We start from the raw sequence: 16643 nt of genomic DNA on the forward strand, positions 1-16643 counted from the left end.
AAGGAGTTGTGCAGTGTGTTCTGCAGTGAGGGATGTGAGCAGCACACTCCTGTTTCCTGTTATATGTACATGAACAGCTGGCATCCCATCAGTATCACTATATCCATTCACACTGCATGAAACTAAAAGAGCTTCTCACCATTCAACTCCATTCAACTGTCCTTTCCCACCGCAAGTCTCATTAAATTGTTCATTCAAAACTGAAATGTCAAAGCATACCACTGAAAGAGGGGTGGTGGCACGTGAGGGGACAAGGGAGGAGACCTCATGACAGTCTTAATTAGGTATATTTTACATTTTCCACATCCTCATTTAGGTCAGACATTTTAATGCAAAATGGAAGTTTGGTGGAACGAAAATACTATTTTTGTAGTAACTCTGCTGAGAATATAGTCTTTACTGTCTTCATATGAAGATGTTGTTCAACAATCTTAACATTTTTTTTCTAGGACTAATACATGAACTTAGAAAAATAATTATTCATATTTAAGCTTGAAAATTACAACTACCATTTTGAAGTATCAAATTTGCATAAAACGTATTCTTTCAAGTGCTTAATTCTTAAGGCAATTTCACATAACATGTAAGCCATTACTGAAGTAAAATTGCATTTTACACAGTGATCTAGCTGCTCAGCTGTCAGTGGCATTAATAATAGTCACACAGCACTACTTGGAAAGTTTGTTTCCATGTGTCTCAGTTAATCACATCATAGAGGGAATATCCCATACCAGTTTTTTTATTAAAAGTGCATTTTAATATTCCACTTAAATACTCAGTTTAAATATTTTATACTTATCTATCAATTACTGTGCAGAGGCCCTCCCTCAAGCAATTATTTTTTATGAAATTTTATATTTATTCATATTATGTATACCATTACACTTCGTGGAAAGCCCAAGGTAAAATTGTAATATAACTTGTGGCAGAAGAGGTAACTATAACTATTTTATAATTTACTAGTTTTCTAGCAACAGCCATCTGCAGTCAATTTAATTGCTATTAAAATTAATTTGCTTAAGCAAAGTTAATTTTTTTTTGTTATATCATTATAGTGTATAGAAGATAGATGTTAAGCATCTTGGTTCTGTGAACAGTCAGGAGACTTGAGATAGAAGAGTGAGCTGATTACAGAGGGAAGAGAATGGTCTTTGGATACACCTTTGGCACATGTCTTTTTTCTGAGTTACTTTGCTTGTAAACACAGCAGGAAAACTGTGGATCTAAGTCTATTAATGGAAATGTAAAAGCTAGTGAGACCCTATTATTGCTTCAAATACTTAAAGACACTTGAGATGGGTAGGCAAACTTTAAATAAAAAAGACTCGTAAGAAAAACAGTGCCAAAACTATCTAAGTTTCTTCACTTACACATTGCATTTTGCTCAGTATTTTGATGAATAAAGGCCAACAAAAATAAATTTTTATAAAAAAATGTATAAAATAACATCCACAGTAATTCAGTGGACAAAGAGAAACATAACTTTTCTTAGGGAAAACCATGTTCATTAGTTGGATATTTCTGCAATCATTTTCTAATGACTCAAAAATTACTGTATCCTCTTCGAAAGCTATTTTAAACTAGTTACTTCCTCAGTATTGTCTAAATATGTATGTTATTCTCAGTTTCTAGCACAGCAGACACTTTGCCCTTAATCACTAGGTTAAAATGATGTCTTGATATACAGCAGTACAGATACATAAGTTTTATGTAATCTCCTAGATTTTGGTAACTGCCCCCATACTTTCTTACTCCTTTTTGACATTTCTAGACTATATTTTCAAAATGAGCTTTGACAAAACTAGCATTTTGAATTATTGGCTGATAGAAAAAGAATTACTCTTTCAGAGACTTAAAATACATATAACTCTCTGCTTAGAAGATGCTTCAAAATGCTTTTGACATGGATATAGCTGCTGAACTAAAAATGCTTCAACACCAGTACAGACAGTACATATTGAATAAAACATATTCCTGTGAAATACATAAATATAATACTTACCTCAATTCAGAAAAAGAAAGGTTGAATGTTGTAAACAGTTGTATTGATTTAGTTTGATTTTAGCTCAGATACTAATGATAGTAACTATAGGTGTATGCCCTTGTTGATTGGGTACTTTAATTAATTTTTTCTTGGCCTGTGAGCACTTTTTCATAAAAAAAAAAATTTATTAAATCATGTATCAGTATCTCTTGCCACTGGTTGTCAAGACTTCATCCAAGAAAGCATTCAGTATATTGCAGTTTTACGCATACTTCAATAGATTTGAATATTTTTAGTAAATTTTAGTTCTGTTTCATCAAAATGTTTATATTTTGTGGGGCTTTGAATCAATGTTTCCCTACAGGATCACTTGCACCTCCAGCTGACACCACATAGGTGATAATTTTATTACTTGTCAAGAGGAGGTGGTTTCCAGAAATGTATGTATATTACTTATTACCTATGTTAATACATACATGAGAAAAAATGCAGAGTTGAGACTCAGGAAATAATTCCTGAATTTAATCACAGTAATTTTTTTTTTTTTTTTTTTAGCTATTGCTTTTCAGTCATACAACTCACACAGCGCATCAATAAAGGTATGAAAGATACCAAAGATATCTTTGAAATCAAATCCTCAGAAAATCTGCATCAGAGGAGAGGACATAATAAATATAATAAAATGTATATCTGGAGGAGAGCCTCCATAAAAATGGTTACAAGGGTTTCTCATATGAATGTTAAAATTTAACCTATTATTTTTTACAAGTGAGTAGAGTTTACACATATTAAAAGATCTTCATTAAATCATAAGGTAAACAACAACAACAAAAAAAATAGGTAATTACTGCATTTACTTTGATGCAGGTTTGTATGATCCCTACTGCTTGGCAGAATTATTCATTTCTAAATACAGAATTATTATTAATTCTGTATTATAATAAATACAGAATAATTCTAAATACAGAATTATTATACTGCCATTTCTAAATGGTAGAATTATTCATTTCTAAATACACAATTCTAAATAAATCTCTCACTATGAAATATGCCTTAAACATTTTTATATTCTGATTAATAAAGAAGATGCTGTAAAGACAAATCTTAAAACAAAGTTTAAATACATAGTAGAAGCAAATAAATAGAGTAATTTCCATCTTCGGTCTTGAAAATCCTAAAGATGTCAATTGAATTTTTTTTCCATCATTACCTTTGAGTCAGGAAATGAAGATGCATAGAATTTATCAGATTTCTGTCTAGAAAAGTTTTAGTTGATACAGAATTGTATTTACAGAGTATTTCAATAATATTTACACTCACAATGTGAGTCATTCTTATACTTTATAATACTTATAAAAACGTTACAGATGCATGGCAAATCTATTGTGGGCTCAGGTTTAGAACAAAGACCTTGCCTCTCAGAACTGCATTACTGGTAGCTCTTAGGAAACCAGGTACTCTTTGTAAAGCATGTCAGAGATAACTCTAAAAATATTGCTGGTCAGAAGGGATTATGTAGCAAACAGGAGATTAATTTTCTTTAAATGCTTTCTGCAAAGGAAATACTAATCCTATTTCATAGTTCTTTAGCCCCATTGTTAAAATATTCAGTCAGAAGACTACCAGTATCTTCATCCTGTGAAAATTAGAATCACATAATGTATTTATAATCTCATAAAAAATAACCCAGTAAATACCAAGACTAATGAAATTCATAAGACAATTTTAAGAAACAGCGATCACTTTAAAATAAGGAAGACATTGGTTAGGTGTCTAGAATTTGATTCCTTACAGTGCTGCTTAGCTACTAGCCAAATACCCAGAGAATTATAGGATAATAAGTTGACCCACCTGGTTCCTTCAAAATGTAGGTCAGGTGTTCACTGCCTGAAGAAATTACCTGCTAGGTGACTCAGGTGGCATGGAGCATTAGCTCATCCACTGGCTGCTCATATATCAATGTCATATGCTGGAAAGAATGTGGCAAAACACAGTAAAAGTGAGGAAAGTAATTACAGAGGAGGACAAAAAGAAGACATATATTTTAATTAAGCAACAAAAAAGTGTAGTGGTAGTATATGTGTTTTTCAGGAAAGTGGATTTGCTATAAAAAAAAGTCTTCTAATGTAAAATTCCTATCAGCGTTCCCAAGTTTATAATCTAAACTAAACTGTACTGCAAAAATAAGTGTACCACAATGTGAAAGAATCACATGTTCATTGGGCTAATACTATAATAAGAAAATAATAAGAATTACCCTATTGTTACAAGAATTTTGTTCTAATTTTGTAACAAAATTGTAAGAGTTTATTAAAATCTAGTTAAAAAACCCCTCTGATAATAGAGAAGAATGAATACTTCAACAAGTAATGATATTTTTAATAACTTTGTTAGAAAATGTGCATATGTTTTTGTACTCTTAGTCTGTCAATTATTTATGTGCAAATGAATCATGTGTCTGATATCCCACTCCACTCAAATTATAGCAAAATAGAAAATCTGGAGTCCTGAATTAAGTGAATGAAGGTATTATATTGAGACCTATTATAGTCTCAAAGGATTTTAAGCTCTACCATATTGCTTTATAATTTTCTGAATTAAATATTCTTCCTCTGAAAAGAGACAAATGATGGCCCTGAACAAATGATCTTTGATAAGTTACACTTAATTTTCTTACACCTGCCATTGAAAACCCTTTCTTATGTAATTTTTTCCCAAAAAAATATTGCTTTAAGTTTCAAGTAGCTTGATTGTTTTATAAATATTTATAGAATGCCAGAATGAAGAGTACAAAGAAGGAACACAAAACCACATGGAAAAAATTCAGAATATAGACTCATAGAGTGGGTGGGAGAGAGCCTTTAAAGGTATCATTGTTTATCCCCAGCCAGCCACCCAAATACCAAACAGCTGCTCATTCATTCCTTATCCAGTGGGATTGTGTAGAAGACAGGAAGGGTAAAAGCAAATAAACTTGTGATTTCCCAACCACAGACACAAGATATTCCTTTATATATTACATTGTTTTGCAGTAAAACCTGAACTATTCAATTTAATTTCAAATTGATGGTACTGAAATATGGATGCTGTATCAAGTCCATCACAAGCATCAACTATTTATCTAATAATCTTCCATGGCCTGAGAACGAATGCATCCATGGCATTTGTATCATGAGCGTAAATACCATGGGTTTATAAATCTTATTGGCTGATCTACATTACAGACAATGTTTTATATAGATAATTGTATATTTACACTTTGCAGTGGATCGTAGTTTCCTGCTCTGCCTGTTTCATATAGCTGTCAGTAGAAAAATATGTACTTTACTCATTTTTAGAAAAAGCACCTGCAAAACAGGAAAACTAAAGCTGTAATTTAGAATTTACAGAAATGGAAGTTTAAGAATGCATGAATGACACCAATTTACCCGACTTTTGTAGGGTTCTGTATAGCTTTATTTGAAAAGGGAAATTGGTTATATAGAACAGAACAGGTACCTCTCACTTTTAAGAGAAGAGACAATGTGTTGCAGTGCATTTCCAAATGAACCGCAACAGGAATGAAAGCATTATTTTAAACAGTGGAAACTACAAGACCAGCTAAAATGACTGTAAATTATAATGAAAAGTAATTACATTCTAATTTTGTTTTTTTTTTAAATTAATTTCACAACAAATTGATCCTAACTAAAATATTTTGATTCAGGAATAACATCACAGTAATCCATTCTAAAAAATGATATAAAATCAGACTACCTGAGAATAGCACCTGGCCAAAGTACATAGCAATCTCTTGAAGAAACTAAGAGAATAGTTTTACCTTCTATTATCTTCATGTCATTATATCAAGAAGAAAAATTTAAAAAAAAAAATATTATTTTTAGGAAGTTCTGGATTAAATTTAGTCATTTCAGCACCCACCTGAAAACCAGTCTATTATATATAAAGTTGCGGTTTTCATTATAAGTTCCTAACTAATTTTGTCTCATGTCTTTAGACAAAAATATTATCTAGGTACTTGAGTAAACATTTTAATATCTTTTATATTATATAAATGATCAGATTTATTACATGCAAAGGAAATAGATTTATAGGTCACTCCCCTTCTTTGAAGTAAGAACCATTGCATGTTTATGTTTTATTGCATTTTTTATTACTTTTATGTACATAAATATTTTCCTGGAGTGAAAACAGAAAGAAAAAATATTTCTGTTGTCTTTTTTTTTTTTCCTCTCACAGATGACATGCTTTTTGCTTCAACAAGGAATTAATTTCATGGACAAAGCAACAACACAATTACTCAGTGCTTCCAGAAGTCATTAATGGTATTGAACCAATTCCTTCTAATTTGAGGGAGAGTGTCCCCAGCCATCTCTCTGGTTTGTTGCAGCAAGAGAACCTCTTATGACTTTAATTCTAAGAAAAATATTAAGAGAAGTAATAGGATAAAAGCCTTGTAAATTTTCCAATCCCACTTATTCTTTTTATACTGTGGTTGAAATAGACTCTCTATTTTTCATGGACATTAGGTCCAGTGGAGAATGGTAATGGCTCTAGCTAGTGATTTCAAACTGTCTTTAAAACACTAAGAAACACAATTGCTTTTTAAGGCAGACTTCACAATCTGGAAACATAAAAACTGTGTTTCAAAGAAAAGCAATTTGCACAAATGACAATCTGAACCACTATCAAGGTTAGGACAATGTAGCAATGCTAAACATGCTATTTATAGCTGATTTGAACTTATTTACTGTGGTTCACACAGCAGAATTTTTAGCAAACAGAAAAGTAAGAAGAAAGCAGGTTGAGCATTAAACAGGTAAGAATAAATTTTAAAAGAAAATTTTGAAGAAGGCTGCTGTTTTGAAATTATTTTCGTAGCTATCCACAAAAGGGGGAGTTAGACCCATACATGTCATAAGGTTAATTTCAAGAACACTGGCATTTCAAAGCAAAGTTATGTTTACAATGTAATGTGATATAAATTGTTTTGTAGGCCAGGTTTAAGACTTGAAAAACAATATTTGGAAATATTTTCCAATCTGGCTACTGTTATCTTTGATCATCAGTGATTATATTTTCCATAATTATAGGAAATATAGGAGATTTCATATGATTGTAGAAAAGGAAAGAGCAGTTTTTATTTAAAAGGAAGAAAGAAGAATGTAAATAATTATAAGTCGGTTAGTGTAACTTTATTCTTTGCTTAGATTCTGAAAAATTGTATCTAAAATGTATTTCTAAATGCCTAGAATAGATACAATCAGATCCTATATAGATTTTTCTTGGTGAATATATTTTTTAAAACAAAAGCTATTAGCTCTTTTAGAAGAATAAAAAATACATGCATAATATGAGTATTCAATATCACTGTCCTGATGCTAGACCTGCTTCTGCTCATTATTTATATTTTAAACTTAGAAACATAGTTGTTAACAAATTCATAATACTTGTAAAGGGAATATATGTTCTTAGATACAATCACAAGATAGCAATCAGTATGTAGAAATAGAAGCTGAAAGATATCTACATGGGTAGCAATAATCTCAGGTTATGATCAGGCACATAAAGTCTGTTAAAGTATATAATGATTTTACAGAAAAGGAAAGAAACATCATATACAATCTCTGAAATAAAATATTTTATATTCTTATTCCTATACAACTTTTGGTAACCATAGAAAATTGTGCTTGGTGGTATGTAACATAACTCAGTATGGACATGCTTATATAAAAGCTTGTACCTTGTCTACATTCACTCAGACTGGACATTTAGAAATATTTGTATAGAGTAAAGCAGTTAACAGGGAAAACCTGATGTCAGTATTCAAGAATATATTTTTTTTTCACTTGAGGCAAAATGCAATCTAGCATATACACTAAATGTTCATTTGCAGATGAAGTGTTCCTGAATGGAACCTTGCAGTGTACCTAAAACTATACAGTTGTGCCCTCTGGGACTACTAACAAAACACAGCTGAAGACGAAGGAGAGGTTCAAGTAAAAGACAGAGCTTTTGTGCCACCTAAAGTTGTATTTAACAGTCATTGTTATCTCCATTACTTATCTTTGTAAAGAAATCCTGGCTGCAGTTTGCATAAGTCTCACCACAAGTGTATAATGCGCCAGGCTGATAACTTTGTGTTTCTTCCAATGTAATCACTCTCTTTTCATCATTCTCTTCTGATCAGGTTTTACAATTTGTAGCTGTTTTTGCTGGCTGAGTTTTAGCTGGGTTTTCCACCACTCCATTGCTTGCATGACAGAAAGTGAACAAAGCAAATATCTGTACTGCAATGCCAGCTAAGAGGTAAGATGAATCCTTCATGGACTTACATAGTATTAATTTTTATGTATTACACCAGCAACCAGTTTATAAAACCAATGTCTATATCTGTTATTGATTGCATTTATATACACTGGGGTTTTTTACCTAAATAAGTCAATATGGAGGCCTTTTTTGCTTTGCCTTTTGTGTTTTATAAAAAAAGTTTCCATATACTATCAGTATCAGTAAAATAGGGGAAATGGAAAAGTTCTATAGATATATTATTTTAAAAGTAGAAGTGACTTTACATATTTAGTCAAGCACACATGGTATTGATATTGCCCTGGAGAACTTAGACATACAAACATATAAATCTCAAAAAAACTCTTTCCAAAACATGCAAAGCCAGCAAATATGAGGAGGAGGATAGAACTGGACAAAAATGTGAATAGGCTCCTCATTCAACACCTAGGTCCAGGTGTGTATAGATTATCTAGGTATCATTGTACTTGATGCACTAGAAAAGAGTAGATGGTGTCTGAAGAGCTGTCCAGGACACCCTGGAATCCATATCTACATATGGTGTGCTATATGGCTCTATTTGTAGACACCTAAATTTGGGTCAGTAGAGTTGAAATACTATATTAATACAATTTTATTGGTAAAATACTTACTTTTAAGTTATGAATCAGATTTTGATTTTCCATGCCACATTCTATTTGAAGAGTGACCCTTACACTGATATAAAAAATTTTTATTCAATCTCAATTAATTCAGTTTCAGTGGGTCATAGCCAACTAGGTAGGGAAATTTTTTTAAGAATCCTATCTAATTCCTGGAAACTTAAGTATATTACTTTTTGTTTTTTAATCAAGTCAGACTTTTTTCATATAGGCATTCACATAATTTCATATAGATATTCACATACAACCCAGAACTCCCTCCATAATTTTCTTCTCCCTTCATAATTTGTAAGACCAAGGGTAAGAGGAGAAGACACAGCTCTTAAGCATTGTAATATCAGCACTCTTCCCTGTTCCATGGTACAGGAAAGGTCCCAAAGAGTGAAGATCATCTTAAGTTTGCCTTATTTTGATTCTATGATGAGTACTGCCAGACCTAGGGGAAATATGTAAAAACCAGGACACAACTAGATATTCTTATGCTGAGAGTTTTGGGGTTTTTTTTCTCCTCATTTATGTTTTCAGCAATTGCAATTCAAATAAAAAGATTATTTCTAGAAGCACAATTGACTGAAGAATTCTGGAGCCAGCAAAAAAATAAAAACATGATAATTTACCTTTTTCATATGAATAATCAGTGTGACAGTCTGCACTTGTCAATGAGCAAGCAAGTCTTTTTCCCAGACCTCTTAAATGCTCTGGTTGCTTTATATCCTACATAGGAAAAAAGTCTCTACAAAGCTGTTGTGCATAAAAAATGTCATCAGGTGACAGTAATGGAATCTTTTAAAGTAGATTTGCATATAAGACAGAAAAAATCTATTCATATATGAAGGAACAATTAGAATGTTACTATTTCTGAATCAAACGGAAAACCGTAAATATTTAAGGAAAGAAAACTGCCGAGAAGAGGATAAAGGTTTCCCAGGAAGTTAAACACCATTTAATTACTAACTACTTAGTTTCTTTAAAAAGTGCTCTGTAAGATGAGGTAATATCAGTTCTACTGGTGAAACTTGCAGTTTTATTAGAATGACTGCTTTTAAATTATATGCAGAAAATCGTATCCGAGTAAACCACATCTGATTGTTTCCTTAATTCATCTGCTTGCATTTGCATTCATAGTACTGAGTTTCTGTTTGTTTTTTCCTTTAAACTGATGTGAATCTGTATAAAATGAACCATGCCTGAAACAATTTCTAGGAGATGTATTTTTTTTATTTGAGGAGAGAAAGGCAAATACTCTTGGATTCCTTTCTGCAGATAAACAGCATGCTCATCATACAGTTATACCAGCCTTCATTTGATGGCATCTACAGTAAAAGCAGATATATATCATCTATACTTTCCATTAGACTCTATATTAGACTTTTGTATAGATCTAGATATCTTATAATAGTGATAAAAATTTTAGAATTGCCTTGGCCCATTTTTGGTCCAGATCAATCAAACCCAGCAGAGATGTTTAAAATAAAATAATGTTTTGTTTTAAGATCACTAAAGTTTCATCTATTAAAAAAAATAAAGAAAAAAAAAGGGAAAAAAAAAGAAGAAAAAAAAACATCACAAACAAAAACCAGTTCTTTTATTCTCAAATTTGGATATTTCATCCTCCTCAAACATAAAATTATCTTTAAAAGCAGCAAAAATAGTGCATAATTAATTATATCAGTTTCAAAGCCTTAGGTTTTAGCTTTTATATTTTTCAGATTCTGTACTGTTTTAGTGCATAGTTTGCAGCTTCGTATTAAGGGATAGTGAGATCTCTTTAGAGAGCAGCTAGACAGAACAATTCCTTTTCTTAGGTTGAGACCAAGGACAACCACACAAATTTCAGGCCTAAGAACATAAACAACATGGACTAAAGAGAGAAAAACAAGAAGGATGTGACTTCATAACCTCAAGCTATACTTGGACAATTAACTCCAATATGCTAATGCTAATTATAAAAGCGAGAGACCTCGTGACCAATTGTCCATTTTGTGACCATTTTGGGTTCATCTTGGGTGTAGCCCTGGCTGGGCTCTTGTGCTGCCCAAGGTGTATTCATTGAAGCCTTTAATAAATACCTACTTTATTCTTTAACTCTGTCCAGCCTTCACAAGGCACAAGCATTGTATCATTTAAAAAACCTCTATACCAGGAATTAATTTCTCTCATTCTAATATTACATGGTACAAAGCACTAGATAACATCTACCAATGTGATAAAAACTTTACTATATGCATACATTTTTGTTTCTCCAGCACATAAGCTTGAATTCAGATGAGATCTGACTCTTAACAGTCGTGCATTAAGTGCTAACTTTCCAAATAATAGCAGCTTGAAGAAATAGAAGAAAACTGATTAATTACAAATTAAAATTTCACCTTGTTTAGAATTTTTTTTTCAATTTGGTTCTTATCAGTGCCAATAACAAATAATTGAGCTCCAAATACCTTTCTTTGTAATCATTTAATAGGCAACATAACGGAGACTCCACAAACCCTGTTACTGAGCTGTACAAGTGCTTCAAATAGAAATCTTCCTGCCTAACCTCCTTCTTTTCTCCTCACTTTCTGGCTACTAAGCACTTAACAGGAGGAAATAGGATCAGTGGTAATTAATTAATTAATATCTCAGAGAATTTGCAAAATATGACTAGAACTATTAGAAATATATGGGAGTTTTTCAAGCAAACCACAGCATCATTAAGAAGATAATAGAGAAAGAACCAAAGTAATAGCCAGAGACCCTTAAATAAAGGAGCTTTAAGCTAGAGCATCACAAATTTGACTAATTAACCCCTTCACTATTAAATAACCGATTCCTACTAGTTTACTGAGTATTAAAAGTAGCATGTAAAGAAACTAGAAGGGTATTTCAGAATCCTGATGATATTATAAAACCTTATTTTTTTCTTGTGATGCATGGTATTTTAAAAGTCTCAATTATTCAGATGGTGCCATGCTAACTGAGACTACCTTTCTACCTGATATGTGCAGACTTCAGTATCTTGCATCTTTTATTTTTGATTGGCCTACAATCAACACAGATTTCTAATTTCTGTCTTTCTCCTCTGCCTTTAAGTTCTGTGCTTAGAAAAATTATCATGTATTCTTAAGCATTGAAAATGTACTTCAGAAAGATTAGAGCTCAAGTTACACATCATTTGGAGGTGTGTAAAATTATTAAACTACTTAAATTTTTTTATAAGTACTTGAGTTTGAAAGTGAGCTCAGGCAATATGAAATGATTTTAAATTACCATAGCTCTTTTTCTAATTTGGGAGATTTGTAGTTTCCCAACTCAAAATTTGTGGGCTTTTTTTAATGCATAATGAACTATGAATGGAATTTAAAATGTTTGATCACCCAAGACTGGATGAAGTGAAGAACAAATGTCAGGAGTCTAAAGGAACTACTGTACTAATGAGAGTGTTTCAATGGGCTATTAACCTGCCTCCTCTGATGATTCTTTCTACTATGATGTATGTGGCCAGATCCTTGATCTCACATTGAGTTTTGGTCTTCTGACCCTTTAACAATAGAAATGACAAAAAATTTAGCAGTGAATTATGAGCATTTTTTTTTTCTTTCAATAGGAATTTCTTTTTCCCACAATCATCAGAAAATCTTTTTGTTTGTTGTTTTGAAATTACCTGTCACAGTACATTGCAAAGAGTGAAATAAAGAGGAAAGATGAGAAGCCAAAGTTTCATGATCTCATAAAACTGCCAATGTTTCTAGAAAAGGGCAGCAGAAATCTGTTTCTCTTTCAATTCACATAGATTTTTTTTATTTCCACCAGAAGTCAAAAACCAAAATTGTTGTTGTGCAAATAGACATACACAACCTACTTGAAATGCTTTATAGATGACCTGAAGAATGTGGGCAAAATATAGCTTGTAGGTTTTTTCCTAATTGTCTCTTGTTTTATTAATACTATTTTTCTACTTCTGTTTTAATTGGTTTGGGTTTGGTTTTGGTTTGTTAGTTTTGTTTGTTTGCTTGTTTGTTTGTTTTGTTTGTTTGCTTGGGTTTTTTTTGGGTTTTTTTTGATTGGTCTCTCTTTCTTTAATCAGGATCCTATTTTTAGTTACTTCTGGAAATCTATAGGGACCTCTGCAGCTTGCAATTTCTACTGGATATTTCCTGAACATATCTTGATTCAAAAGGAACAGCAGTAGTCTGTAACAGACAGTTGAGAGAGGAACATCTGGCTGTGCTTCATCTGCTTTGAGAAGAAACCATTTAGGTGATATGCAGGAGAGCAGGTAACACAGATATCAGCAGGGCAGAGAATTGAAGAGGGTCTAGAAGTTCTGCTCCAGACAGTTTGGGACTCTGTGATTGAAGAGGTGATGGACTGTGGCCATTTCTCCATTCTTTGTCAGCTGTAGAAAGTACCCATTGCAAACTGGAGACCTTGACTTGGAAGGAGCAGCAGAGGGTGACTGCTTGCACATAGGCTTGGGACTGCAGGGGTGCCTGGTGCCCCTCCTGCTCTGGGATGACAGCAGGAAGTGCAGGAGAAGGAGGGAGCAGATTGCATTGTGTCAGGATGCTGAACAGGAGAGTGACACTTTTCACAGACATTTTGTAGAGGAGAAAACTTTCGGTCACACAACCCAAGGATGAAAGAAGGGCTTAATGGCCGAACAAGACTCCAAAGATGTGGGAAACAGGAAGCTTATGGTGACAAGAAAAAACTTCACCAATCACAGCATCAGCAATGACCTAATTGTTAAGGAAGGCGAACAAGTCCAGTTGAGGTCATCCTTCAAGCCAGCTTGGTATGGACTGACCATTAGCACTGAAAGTAAGCAGTGGGTAACAACAGCTGGTGCTTCTTTTCTGCTTCCCTTCACTTGTGGTATGTCTAGGGAGACCATCCAGGAAGATTTTTTGCTTGCAGAAAGGCAAATTCTGCTCCTGAAATCTTCCTGGCCTTTGGAGCTAAATTTTGCTGTTTACCCACCTCTGAACAGGCAAAAGGCTATCAACTGGCTATTGCTGGTGCTACAGGCAGGATGTTGGCTATTCTACCGTGCTCCCATATTTCAGAACAAAAAGAACTCCTAACAATATAGAAATCTTGGTTAAAAAGAACATTAAAGAAAGTGACCAAAATCAGAACTTCCAGCCAGTGGGAATCCTGTTTCATTTCACCAAAAAAAGAATTTTCTTGAGATACATTCTGTACATTAGATTATAGTTAGGTACACTGAAATCGTTGGTATGTTTATATCAACAAAATATAAAGCAGTTGGTAATTTATTTTTTTACTCCACAAATCATTAAAATAATGAATTAATAACAAATATCTGCTCTTATAATAAAAAAGTACTTGAAAAAAAGAATTACAAAAAAAATAAACAAATTTTAAAGACTTATTAGATTATCAAATGAAATGTCATGGAAATATGATTCCGTTGACATTGATTTTAGTTGATATATACCAATATTTGCTGGCAAAAAAATGTGTTGCAAATAAACTTTATATGGACGAGCAGTAGTCTCTTGGTAGGAAAAGGAGTCATTGCCCTTACTCTCACACAATCTCAAAAATTCTGGGTAGCAGCAGAGCCCAACAATGAAGTGAGCAGACAAGGGAAGTTGAGTTTTCTCAGCTTCTCCCCTTCCCTTCTGTTCTACTAAATGAAAGATTTATGCTTGCCTTAAGAATTGTATCATTTTCCATAGAGAAAAATAACAAACTCTAACACAGACTAGAGAAAACAATGTTATCAGAGGCAGCAGTTATTCCTGAATTTAAGAGATTGCAACTTGAAGTCCGAATTTGTGGTCTTTATTCAAACTCTATACTGACTAAATTGTATTCATGCAAAGATAATTTGTATTCAGACTTGTTGCTTCAGGATATCTTAGTGTTTCCATAAGAGTATGAAGCATGTAAGAAACAGAAAGTAAGAAAGTAAGAAAAAAGAAAAAAAAGAAATTTTTTGAGGGAGAAAACTGATTGATGACACAGTGACAAAAAGAAAATAAATTCAGACCACAATCTTTCTTAAATTATATAGTACAATTTAATTTGCATGTATGGCTATATCTGCTTCCTTATTAGATCATGAAAAGTATTTCTGATAACATTTGTACTTTGCTGTTGCTGGAGAAAATTATGAAAACTAAATAACAAAGCAAATTATCCAAGGATTCAAATGTTTTGTTCACAATGGAAGAGACATTAGGGAATTGAGAAGAATCTGAGCATAGTATGAAATTCTGTATTGAAATTTAGAGTTATTATAAAAATTAGTTTTATTGTGATATTTGCCTACAGTATAATTATGTATATGCAATATTTTAAGAAAGTACATCCTGATTTTAATTTGCCCCCCAAAGCTTTTTTGGTTTCTGATTAGAGGGAGATTATTAATCTGCAATCCATCAAGTAAAATATATATTTTTAATTTTTTTAAATATTAAGAATAAGACAGAATAAAAATGCACTGAGATAAAAATAAAGTTAAAACTAACAAATAATAAAAACCACCAAGAAAACCCACCCATAATTAAATACAAATTAAAAATAGCAAAACAGATCTGCAAATCTCAGCTGTAAATTAAAGTTTGCAGTGAACATATTAAGGGCAACCTACAGAAATTGAGTTTGTTAGCAGAAAAAATAGTCAAAAATGTATAGAATTAAAAATATAGCATGGTGTCATTTCACACAGAAGTTTTGAAAACCCATGTCATTCCGAAAAGTAGTGAAATCCATGTAAAAATACATTAAATCTTATGTTCTTAAAGCATTATATTTGTGTATTAGAAATAAAATATCTCTATACAGCAAGTGTTTTGGAAAACCTTGATAACCATTTTATACTTCCTTATTTTCAATTTAAATTTGAGTTAGGAATGTAAAATATTCGTATACTGGTCCCTGTCTTAGACAAAAAAATAAAAAAATAATATTGTTTTGGATATTATTTAGATTTAGTGAATTTTTTCCCCCTGTCAAAATATTTTATAGAGACTCAGATAAATTATTTGTCTATAGCCCATACCTGAACTTAAGACAGAGCTAATAAATGGTATTTCTACTACTACTACTACTATTATTATTATTATTATTATTATTATTATTATTATTATTATTATTATTATTATTTTAAATATATAATAATAATAATAATAATAATAACGATGATGATGATGATGATGATGATGATGATGATGATGATGTTTTATATGTGAGAAATATTAATTTAGAAATTTTTTTTAAGTAATTTTTCTGTTTTTTGCAGTGGCCAAGGCTTATAGCCTGCTTTATGGTTATTGACACACCATGATCTGATCTTTCAAAGTGAGGTTTCATTTTGTCACTACCATTTTCAAAAGTGTAATTTCTGTAATAAAAGCACTAATACTCACTCAAGAAGTGCCTGAAACATGTCCAATGGCATTTCCTTTGGGAAAACATCCCTTCTTTGCCTTTTCCCAACTTTCTGCAAGGTACAATAAACCAACCCCAGTGCAAGATGAGGCAGAGTGGCTCTCCTGCCCTCATTGCCCAGACATTGCTGCCAGTGGCTGCTACTGAGAGCTTCACTTCCACAAACTCCCCCTTACGGGTGTGGCCAAACTCATCTTCATTCATCTGCATGATATTGGAGCAGTGAATAAATGTAAAAATTTAGGCTTAGGGAAGAATGGGGCAATATATAAAAATCATACTGTTTATTTAAGGATGCTTTGCACTTA

General features: G+C 32.3%; 1 long non-coding RNA gene across 1 annotated transcript; it reads left to right on the plus strand.

Annotated features, from left to right (window-relative positions):
* The first annotated feature begins 5269 nt into the window (after positions 1–5269).
* LOC140680340 (uncharacterized) lies at positions 5270–15614 on the plus strand. Its single transcript, XR_012051509.1, has 3 exons — positions 5270–6309; positions 8175–8293; positions 12998–15614. It is a non-coding gene; the product is annotated as an uncharacterized lncRNA (long non-coding RNA).
* Positions 15615–16643: the final 1029 nt, after the last annotated feature.

The sequence above is a fragment of the Taeniopygia guttata genome, chromosome 1 (assembly GCF_048771995.1).
Source record: "Taeniopygia guttata chromosome 1, bTaeGut7.mat, whole genome shotgun sequence".
NCBI classification, from domain to species: Eukaryota; Metazoa; Chordata; class Aves; order Passeriformes; family Estrildidae; genus Taeniopygia; species Taeniopygia guttata.